Genomic DNA, 12,155 nt, shown 5'->3' with positions numbered 1-12,155 from the left:
TTTTACTATCATGTTATTTTTAGTTTTAGTTATTATAATTGTTAATGAAGAAAATTTTCCACTTATTGAAGATTTGGTCTCAATCCTATAAATCCTAACCTATTGTATTGGTTGCTACTTTTGAAACCCAAATGAGCAAGGGTCTGGTTAATGGAAACCGATTAAAAAACCAGCATAGGTATTTGTTTATCTGCATGTTTTTAGTTTTCTTTAAAACGAATATAAAATAAGGGCATTATTTTTTTATCTCGCCCTAGGCATGAAAAACCATTAGACCCGTCCTGAATTAACTTCCCCTTCATGCAATACCCATGAATCAGATGTGTAAATATATGAATTAGGGTTCATGTTTCTTGAAAGAACCAAATACCAATCGAGCAGAATCCATCAAGCAAAGCGTTAGCTTCCATGGTCTTTTTCAATTTACACAAGCTCTGAATCCTGATGTAAAACCCAACAATCATGGTGCTTGTTTGATGTCGAATGCGGTTGTAATTGGCTTGAATTTCTTTCTGACCATCTCAACAGCCACTGAGAAGTATGAACTTGATGAACCTAACTGAGGCATTTTATCGAACAGTTGGAATGCGTTGGTTAACGACGTGAGTAAAGTTGCCCGACAGATTTCAATAATTCCATCTGGGGTGTGAATGAATTTGAGTGTTGGTAGCTCCCCTATTCATCAAATATGAAAACAATAGAGACATAAGTGATGGGGTTCAAGATAGATCAAACTGAAGTCGTTTAGTATTTTGGGTGCCAATGATCGATTTCAGGTAGACAATGCTCTTACCAGATAGAAATAAAAAATCGTTTCTTGAAATCCGATTTGCAGATAGAAATAAAAAACGAAGCACTCCAAATATGAAAATAATGTAGGAAAAAGTAGTAGGGTTCAAGATATCTTCAAACAGAGTTGTTCTTCTCAATAATCCATTCCATCCCTCAATCGATTTTGGTGTGTGTTGTGTTAGAAAGCTTCTCGAGACAAACCTGCAATCGACTTTGGAGTGTATGTTTATGTGTGCAAAGGAGAAGAAAGTGAAAGTGGAGAGCCTAACCGGGTAACCGGTTAGTTACCTGTTAAATGGAAAATTTGACACAATTAGTCCAAATATCGGGCTTTATTGAACATAAAAGCGACCAAACGGTAAAACCGACAATTTCTTACAAACTTAAGTGTTTTTATGTCATCTGCCTGAAAATAAATTATAAAATGTGTCCATGTATGTTACAAAAACATTCCATGTGCATTTACTTTAGGTTTGCGTTTTAGACTTTGGCCATAATATTCTTGTATTTGACAGATTTAGTCTTCGTATAGAAAAATAGTAAATTATAAAAGCTCTCCATGTATATTACAAAAGCGGTCCATGCACATTTTTTTACAAGAATAGTCCATTTATTTAAATAGTATACTCTTTGGTCCATGTGTTTAAAAAAATGGTGATGGGTAATAGAAAATGTATAGATTACATCCTCGCAAAATGGACAATAATAGACTCCCCGTCTACGTCCCCCTGACATGGGGAGGAGTGTGTGTGTATGTATAGGTTATAACCTGTGGGCACCACGGATTAGAAAGATAAAAATAATTTTAATTAAATTATAAGGTAATTATCCGGCAATGATAAAAAAAAATTAATAATTTATACATATAGATGTTTTGTCGATAAGTTGATAATGATATAATGAATGGTTGAAACTACGGAAGTATAGTAGTTTGAATATCCGATCGACAATTTGTATATATAGATATGTTAGAAAATTATGATTTTGTAAAGTTAAAAATAAAATTAATAAATTAAAAGTAAGGGTTATTGGTAGCTCCTGTAATTCGAATAAACTTTAATTCACGAATTGAATAATAATCAAATAGCAAATAAATGATAGTTCTAAATTATGGTGAGGAATCATTTTTTTGAAACAATTATTTATTTATATATTTATATTATTTGTATTTAATTTTATAACGTGTGACTGTAAATAATAATTAAAAATGTTTTGATGATATTTAGGACGTTGTTTATGGATAAATTAATTAAAAATGTTCATAATTAACTATATTTGCATATTAATTCATAAATTAATGTTATATATTAACTATATGTGCATAATCATTTACCAACATTTTCAAATAAAAGTCTTCACCTTTTCCGATCAATACAATTTTCAGTGATTGTAAGGTGAAATAGACAGTAAGGCTGCATCATGTATATGGGTTAAACTATTGGAATCAAATATTGTTAATCATAAATCTTGGAAATCAAATATTGGTATCAATACGTACTTGCAACAAAAACAGAATACCATTTCATAAGTTTTAAACTCTATATAAAGTTTACATACAGAAAAATATAGAAAATACAAAGTACATACATGAAAAAAAAAGGTATAGGTTCCAATTAGATACATAGACCATGGACAAAGTACCTTGGAGGGATCGGCAAAGTTCATGGACCATAGTAACTCCAGAATTTTCAACTAATACAACTTGATTATGTCAACCACATTAACCTACACATAAAAATCCATTAAATTGATTGATGGAGGGAATTAACTATCATATCTAAAGAATTTATTCTGCAACAGGTACATGAAGCTATAACAGAATTCCATTTGTTTTTGTTTTTCCATCCGGTATCATTATCAATTTAACATTATGAACATCATTTCTTATTCTCAAAAAATTGAACTAAAAAGATTAAAAATACTAATAAAACTTATTTTGAGCCAAGCACCTAATATTGAAATTAGAGGTAACAACATAAAAGGTGGAATTATGGAGAATGAAGGAGATCCTGGACAAGGGTGACATGTAATGGGGCCAGAAAGGTCCACGTTGTTAGCAAAACTATGAATTTGATATTTTTATCGGCTATATTAATGACACCATACTTGAATAAAAATGAAGCAATATCATATTATTAGCAAACATGATTGGTGTAAATAGTAAGAATGACCGGTGCCACCAGCAATGTTGAAAACCATAAACCATGTAGATTAGTCTGCTAATTTTCTCACTCAATCAAAGCACTGATTCGTGGCTCCTTTCTTAACTATAAATATGTTATGTTCATGTCACTTTGAAAGTCAAAACTGATGTAAAAAATCAAAATAACAGTTAATTACCCATATAATATCACCTGGAGAAGTTATTGGTTACATCCTCATTTTCATGTTGAAATGAAACCAATTATAAGTAACTGATTCAACACTTACTCCCACTCAACTACAAACATCCTAATTTTGCAATTTCCAACAAACAAATATTAGATATTTATTAAGATGAATGGGAAAGAATTAGACATTGGAAGGTGTAAGTTTAGTGTTTTCACTGATTAATACAATTTGGTCCCAATTTCCAAACACCTTGTTGTGCATGAGTTACCTCCCTTGATGTCTATCAAGAAAATTCAATATAATCAATAAAAAGAACGACTAAACTATTCAATATTGGCTTGTTGAAATAAAGAGGTAAAAATATATAAGAGTAACTCACATTTTCACAAACCTTTATAGTAACATTACCTTGGCTGTTTGCTTTAACGACTCTTATTTTGCAGTTTATGACATCACAGACTCAGGAACAAGTGACCAATTGGACCTAACACAAAGACATGTATATAGAAATTTACTCGTTAAAAAAAACATTCATATCCATAATATACATAAATAATAGGATGATGATAATATCGTGTATGTGAGTGTGTTTAAAAAAATTGGATCGTCAAAGAAAAAGAAGTTAACCATATGTACAGGGGAAGTTTCAAGCAAAATTATAATCGTTTTCTAAGCGTCATCGATTTGAACACATGATATGGCTGTTTTGTGAGTGTCTGGTCTTGATTTTGAGTAGGTAGTGCTGTTAGGGCTTTGAAATTAGATAGAAAATCAAACTAAAACGAAGTCGGGATGGCGAACTGCAGAGAGACCCAAGAACATTAGATTGAACCACAACCAAAAAACTATATGTAAAGAGCAGCGAAGAACAATAAGGTTTTGTATAGGATTTACATTTAGGGGTAAGAAAGTAGAAAATGCATGTAATGGTGATAAGAATTCCTATTTTTTTTGCCTAATTTCCTTATTTATTGTTATTGAATTTAATATAATTTAAATGATTTTGAAGTTATACCTCCTGATTTGTATGGACAATTAGTATAGCATGGATTCAAATTTAGGCAGGAAAAGGAATTTTAGAAGTAGGAGGAAAGGACACTTGTAAAATTGAGGGTACAGGAAGGTATTATGTGGCATGTTTAGGAGTCTTTTACTAGAAGAGGATATATATATATATATATATATATATATATATATATATATATATATATATATATATATATATATATATATATATATATATAGGAGCGTTCAATCGAGAACATTTCTTACCGTGAGAACATTTGAGAACAAAAATTACCTTTAATTTAACAAGGTGTAAATTTTGAAATTAATTTAAAAACTAGATGTAAAGCAAATAAAAAAATTAAAAACGTGGGGACAATATTGTAAGTGCAAAACGAAACTGAATCCTTCATCAAATTACTACTCGTTCCCCCTTATTTCGTTAATCGTTCCCCATAACTTCGCTCTCTACTTTTATGAAAAGAAACCCTCGAAAATACCCTAAATTTTCGTCAATAATCATCAAAATTGAACAACTAAAGCTTGATAAAATCAAAAATGTCGTCAACGACTGATTCCGCGACAACTAATGCTTCAGATCAAGGTAAAGATCGACGCATTCCTTGATTTTGTTTTGAATTTACAACAATCGGAAAATGAACTTTACACTAGTATATTTGAGATGTCTTTATCTGTTTTCAAAATAGAAACAGTTACTGAAAGATTTTAGTTGATAGCACTTGATTTTAAATGTTATCGAGTGTTTTATGTAGGTTTTTTTTTGAATTTTATACTCTATTTTTCATTTACAAGTGTTATCAATTGATTATGACGTTATCAATTGATCATTTGTGATTATCTTCTAACTGTTGACCTAATAAAGTCGAATAATAGTGGATTTTATCTGTTATCTAAGGTTTTTTTATTGGTATGCTCTGTTTTTGATTAATGACTACTTATTTTGTTTATCTACTAATTACGACAATAATAATCTCGCTTTATACATGCAGAAAAACCAAAAATATATGAAAAAAAATACAAAAGAAAAAAAAAAGTGATAAAAAACACTCGATACAGGTAATATTATGTTCTAAATCACATATGTTTAGCATTGTGTTATATTAATACATTTGAGGTCTTTAATCATATATAATTTTTTTGATGTTTACTCATATATGATTTTTTGATAATATCTGTATTAGTAACATATGATAGAAATCATATGTAATTTACATTAAATTATGAACCACAAATTTTTATTTATAATGACTGTGTTCAATCTCGAATTCATTTGATTGAATTCATATGTCATTTACACCTTTTATACTCATAATACTTTTAATAATATACGATTAAAATCACATGTGATTAGAAAAACAAGTTTTATTCATTAATTACATGTGATTATTGTCATAAAAAAAAAGCAAATTATGGTTTAATCACATGTGATTATCATATTACGAAGGGACTGAGTAGGGTTAAGCATTTGCAACATGCTAAGAGCATTGGCCTAAGAGATGATATTAGTTTTTGTGATTAGATATGCAATTAGAAACTTGTAATAAATAAATGTAATTGACGTTTGATGATTAATTAATAAGTGTTTTATTTATAAGTAAAGCTTACTGTCTTCTGTCAATTGTTTATTTTATGTTTCACTTTTACATGTTTTGACTTCCAGAGTAATATGATTATTCGAACTATCCACAGTCAATCATACTTTGGAAGTAAGATATGAGGTTAGACTGTCATGAATTGGCTCGTAGATTGTCTAAGGTGTTTAGACATAGCAAACGTTTGCTACAACGTTAATGAGTGCTCCTAAAATAAAATTTTGAGTATTGGATTAAACTCACGCTCACATGAATCACTTCATGGAATTTATCACGAGTGATTGTGAGACGATAATATCATATAGTCTTCAAACCAAGATATATGAGTTGTTGATTGCGAGTTGGTTGTGCACTGATAGTACGAAAACACATCAGTAACTTGATGTTATAAAACGTGTTGTTGTGTATAATTTAACAAGTAATTAGTACAAGAATATAAGTTGAAGTTTATTTGTTCCTTTTATCCTAAGATGATTAAAATCAATATCTTGGGCCCCTTAATGATTTTGTTTTGACTTGAGTGTCGGGCTCGGTCAGGACTCAATTGATGTGTTCAATTCAGTTCTATGTCAAATAAATCAGAAATCGGGAAACAAACTGTTGGACAATGAGTGTGACCTTATTACATGTCTTTGTCTACACGGTATCATGAAGAACAAAGGATTATATGATCCCTTATCTAAAAGACAACGACTTTTGAGAGCTACGATTGCTAATCAAATATTGAAGTTACATTGGCAATTATAGTTGTTAGACTTATCCAAGTGGGAGACTATTGGATTAGGTGTCTAAGACCATAATTATAATTGGTATGTACTTGACTCGATAGTAGCATGGTCCTTTTGGGTTGCCTTCATCAGAGCAATTTGATAGGATGAATAATTAAGAAATAGGTTATTTGTGATTTATTAATATATTATATGAATAATATATTAATTGAGAAATCATAATATTTAATTAGTGTTGATCAAGAGTTAATTTGGAATTAATTTAGTGATCAAAAAAGACTGATTAAATTTACAGGGACTGATTAGGTAAATCAGTAATACTTATAGTTTGGGCTAATGATCCATGTTGATTAGGGATGGGCTAAATCTATGTGAGAGTCCATGAATAGTTAATCCAAAGGGCCTATCATATGGATCGTTGGAATACTTAAAGGTTTAAGTAAATTAGGGTTTTATGTAAGAAACCCTAAGGATTCCACACTATAAATCGAACCCCTAGCCTTCCCAAAATCGGCCTATCTCTTCCAAGGTGAAACCCTAGCCGATTTTGGTGCTTCCTAACCTCTCTCCCATAAGGTTCCTCTTGCTTTTGGTGGTTGTGACTTATTTGAGGCATTACACTTGAGGTACTAAGCTCTTGAAAGGCCAAGTTCTACAAACTACAACAAGAGGTATTCATCTAACTTGTTTTATGAAATATCTAAATTGTATGCTAGTTAGGGTTCATGCTTTGGAAAAATGAAAATTGCATGTATAACTTGAGAAAACTTAGATCCAAAGCATTAGGGTAGTATGTGCACCATAAGATTGTTATAGCGCTCAAAACCCATCAATGGTATCAGAGCTTAGGGTGTTTTCTGTTATAAAATTTCCAATTTTAGTTACTTTAGGAAAATGTGAATTTGATGCTAGCCCATGAAATTGCACATTACACCTTATTGGTCGTTAGTAGAGCGTGTGTGGTTAACCGACACACTAATATGGGATTAATATTGTTGGCAATGAGTTTCTCGTAAATTATCATTGATCAATGGAGCGTGTGTGGTTAACCGGCACATTGATTATGTGATAAATGACATATAGATTATCAAGCTAATTTGCATGATTATTCACACCTCGTTTGTGATCCTCGGTATCCCAGTCACAAATGGTAGGGCATAATCGAGATTGAACATGCCTTTGAAAAGTTCAATGAATCTCAAAAGATCTACGAATTTCATCTAAAACCTAATTCGTTTAAAATTTATTTTTTCATGGTGGAATTGGTAAATCGTCATTTCCCTACCTTCAAATAATTTACAATTGGATTATGACATCCCTCTTCTAAATTGTAAATTATTGTAACGACCCAATTTTCACGACCAAAAATTTTGTTTTAAAAACATTACTTTAGAAAATATTAATAACTAAAACATCGTTTGATCAACCATAACATAAAGTGAACCATGTCTGAAACCCAAAACATACAACTAATCAAATATCAGAGTATCAATCCCAGAGAATCTCATAAATGCGGAAACCAGAGAGTGTGTGTGTGACATGCTGCTACCGCGCCGACTCCTTTCCTCTAGCTGAGGAGGTACCTGAAACCAAAACTGAAAACCGTAAGCACAAAACTTAGTGAGTTCCCCCATAATACTCCATACCATACAAACATATAACAACCAATGTTCAGCTAGGAGTTACGGGCCTTGCCCACACTCGGGAAGATACGGGCCCTGCCCACACTTCGCTATCTGGGAGATACGGGCCTAGCCCACACTCCAACCTCAGAGAGATACGGGCCCTGCCCACACTCAACCGCTAACCCATAACATACAAGTATCACGCAGACAACAAGTATAAGCAACTCTATCATATTAACACATATATCATACTTGACTAAACCTAGAGATACGGGCTCGACCCACACTCTAGTACTAGCATCTCGTCTACACGGGTCGGCCTTGGTGCCTTAGACCCGTTCCTACTGGAAAGGAAACTCACCTCGAAATAGGCTGCTGGTCTGTGTGGGAATTGGCTGTCTACTGCTGCTGCTGCTGCTGCTAACGTCCCTCGACTGTAATTCCCACAAAAACGATCAGTCAAACACGCTAGATGTTCTTAGGGTAAAATGACCCTTTTACCCCTCACCAAGTCAAAGACCAGGTCAAAGTCAACTTCCAGTTGGCTGGACTCGCCGAGTCCAGAGAGCAACTCACCGAGTCCATCTCTCACTGATCCGGTCCCTCTCACCAGGTCCCTCTTTCACTCACTGAGTCACCCCTGACTCGCTATCCGGGACTTTAGGGCCGACTCGAGTACCAACTCGCCGAGTTCCTCGAGCAGGTGCTCTGCTTGCTTCCAATCCACACCAAAACACCCCATTCGAGGGTTTGGGGGTTTCGGGACTACGATATACGGTTAATTTCGTGCACAGGTACGAAGGGTTGAGCCTTCGACGCCTAAACCCCTCGTTTTCTGTGGATGTTCATATTACTCGCCGAGTTCGAAGAACTACTCGGCGAGTTCCAGGCAATCTTCATAGGACTCGCCGAGTTTGTTCATCCAACTCGCCGAGTCGACGACCATCTTCATAGAACTCGCCGAGTTCCACCTTGGGACTCGCCGAGTCCTTCGACCCACTTCCTGAGTAGGCCAGATCTAGGACATGCAACACTTCCAGACCACAGATCCATGGTCCTAGGGTTCATTTACCACGTAAAGTTGTAAACTTTACGTGCATGCATGGCCCTATGAGCTCAAACATGCACTTCCAAGCTATACAAAAGGTCCTATGCTCATTGGGGACTTCCACTACCTCAACCACAGAGACTTTATGCTACCATGAAGTCCAAAAGGTCCACATTCGAAGTTCTTGCAGAACATTAGCCATAAACACATAGAGATTTAGGTTTTTAGGGCTTAAAACCTCTTTTCTTAGGGACAAAAGGGGACTAACGAGCTAAAGATCAAGTTAGGGTCTTTTCTACCTGAATAGAGGCCTTTCACAGAGTAGATTCTGGATCTCCTTCCCTTCTTGCACTCTTCAATCTTATCCTTCTTCTCTTAAGCCCCAAATCACCAGGAATTAGGTGCTACAAATCTCCCCCGCTTATTTTAGACTTCGTCCTCGAAGTCTGCTGCTCGATCCTGAAACAGCTCAGGATAGTGCTCCATCATCTCGTCCACCGGCTCCCAAGTCCATTCCGAACCCTTGCGGTGCTGCCATTGCACCTTCACTAGCTCCACCCTCTTGTTCCTCAAATCCTTTGACTTCCTGTCGAGGGTTGTGATTGGGCGCTCGATGTAATTTAGGTTGTCATCAACCTGAATATCCTCCAACGGCACTACCGCTGAATCGTCCACCAAGCACTTTTGCAGCTGAGAGACATGGAAAGTGCTGTGGATCTGGCTGAGCTCGGCTGGTAGATCCAACCTATACGCCACCTTGCCCACCCGGGCTACAACCCTGAACGGTCCGATGAACCTCGGGCCCAATTTGCCCCGCTTCCTGAATTGGATGACGCCTTTCCAAGGCGACACCTTCAGGAGAACCATATCCCCGACTCGAAACTCCAAGTCAGATTGACGCTTGTCGGCGTAACTTTTCTGCCGACTCTGAGCTGTCTGAAGCCTGCTCCGGACCTGCTGAATCCTCTCGGTCGTCTTGAGCACCACTTCGGTGCTCCCCATGACTCTCTGGCCAACTTCACCCCAGCATATCGGGGTCCTGCACCTTCGTCCGTACAACAACTCAAATGGAGGACGATCAATACTCGCGTGGTAGCTGTTGTTGTATGAGAACTCGGCCAGGGGAAGATAGGTATCCCAGCTACCACCGAAGTCTAGCACGCACGCCCGCAGCATATCCTCCAGAGTCTGGATGGTCCGCTCGCTCTGACCATCCGTCTGCGGGTGAAAGGCAGTGCTAAAATGCAGACGAGTGCCCAATTCATCATGGAATCTCTTCCAAAATCTGGAAGTAAAACGCACATCCCTGTCCGAGATCACCGATACTGGCACCCCATGCCGTGCCACAATCTCCCTGATATAGATGTCGGCCAATTTCTCGGCCGATATGCTCTCCTGAATCGGAATAAAGTGAGCACTCTTGGTCAATCTATCCACGATGACCCAAATCGAATCCACTCCACGTGCGGTCCTAGGAAGCTTCGTGATAAAATCCATCGTGATATCTTCCCATTTCCACAGTGGAATATCCAACGGCTACATCTTGCAATGCGGTCTCTAATGTTCGGCCTTGACCTTCCTGCAGGTCAAACACCGTTCGACGTACCATGCCACATCCCGCTTCATGCAGGGCCACCAGTAATCCAGACGAAGATCCCTATACATCTTCGTCGCCCCGAGATGAATAGAGAATCGGGACTTGTGCGCCTCCTCCATCAAAGTCTGGCGCACACCCCCATGATACGACACCCATACCCTACGGTGCAATGTCAATAATCCTCGGCTATCATAGTCAAAGGAGGAAACCTGACCCACCACACGCTCGCTCTTCCGATGTTCCTCCTTGATAGCCTCCTGCTGAGCCTCCCGAATTTGCTCCAACAGAGGAGTCACCACGGTCATCCTCAAGCAGACGTCCCTGATCGGCGCCGCCTTGCGGCTGAGCGCATCGGCCACCACGTTGGCATTCCCCGGGTGGTAAAGGATCTCGCAATCATAATCATTCACCACATCCAACCACCGACGCTGCCTCATGTTCAGATTTGGCTGATCCATGAGGTACCTCAAACTCTTGTGGTCCGTGTAGATGGTACATCGAACCCCGTAGAGGTAATGTCGCCAAATCTTGAGGGCAAAAACCACCGTCCCCAACTCCAAATCATGCGTCGGGTAGTTCGCCTCGTGAGGCTTGAGCTGCCTCGAAGCGTAGGCAATAACATGCCCCCTCTGCATCAGTACCGCGCCCAACCCAGAAATGGATGCATCACAATAAACCACAAAATCCTCCACGCCCTTTGGCAGGGCTAAGATTGGCGCCTCACACAATCTCTGTCTCAGCGTCTCAAATGCAGCCTGCTGCTCGGGCCCCCACCGAAAGACCACGACTTTCTTCGTCAGCCGTGTCAGGGGCACAACTATCTTGGAGAAATCCTGAATAAATCTCCGATAGTAGCCGGCCAATCCCAGGAAACTCTGAATCTCAGATGGAGACTTCGGAACCTCCCATCTCATCACGGCCTCGACCTTGGCCGGATCGACCAGAATTCCGTTCTGGTTGACGAGGTGTCCAAGAAATTGCACCTCGCGCAACCAAAACTCACACTTGGAGAACTTGGCATACAAGCTCTCCCTCCTCAGGGTCTCTAACACCTCCCTCAGATGCTCCTCATGTTCCTCCCGAGTCTTGGAATAAACCAAGATGTCATCGATAAAGACTATCACAGACCGATCCAGCATCGGCCTGCATACGCGGTTCATGAGGTCCATGAACGCGGCAGGAGCATTGGTGAGCCCAAACGACATCACCACGAACTCATAATGGCCATAGCGCGTCCGAAACGCGGTCTTCTGCATATCCTCCTCCCTGACCCTCATCTGATGATAACCTGAACGCAAATCAATCTTGGAGAACCAAGATGCTCCCTGAAGCTGGTCAAAGAGGTCATCAATCCTCGGAATCGGGTAACGGTTCTTCACCGTTATCTTGTTCAGCTCCCGATAATCTATACACATC

The 12,155-nt window shown here is 37.8% G+C and overlaps 1 long non-coding RNA gene across 1 annotated transcript; it reads right to left on the bottom strand.

Moving 5' to 3' along the window:
* Positions 1-282: 282 nt before the first annotated feature.
* LOC145058423 (uncharacterized) lies at positions 283-1,075 on the bottom strand. Its single transcript, XR_013686386.1, has 2 exons — positions 794-1,075; positions 283-675 (listed from the first exon to the last, which is right to left on the bottom strand). It is a non-coding gene; the product is annotated as an uncharacterized LOC145058423 (long non-coding RNA).
* Between the last annotated feature and the right edge of the window lie 11,080 nt (positions 1,076-12,155).

The sequence above is a fragment of the Lactuca serriola genome, chromosome 6 (genome assembly GCF_051521515.1).
Source record: "Lactuca serriola cultivar US96UC23 chromosome 6, Lser_US96UC23_V15, whole genome shotgun sequence".
Lineage (NCBI taxonomy): Eukaryota > Viridiplantae > Streptophyta > Magnoliopsida > Asterales > Asteraceae > Lactuca > Lactuca serriola.
Note: the sequence above shows the minus strand (reverse complement) of the source record. Positions and strands in the feature narration are given on the sequence as shown.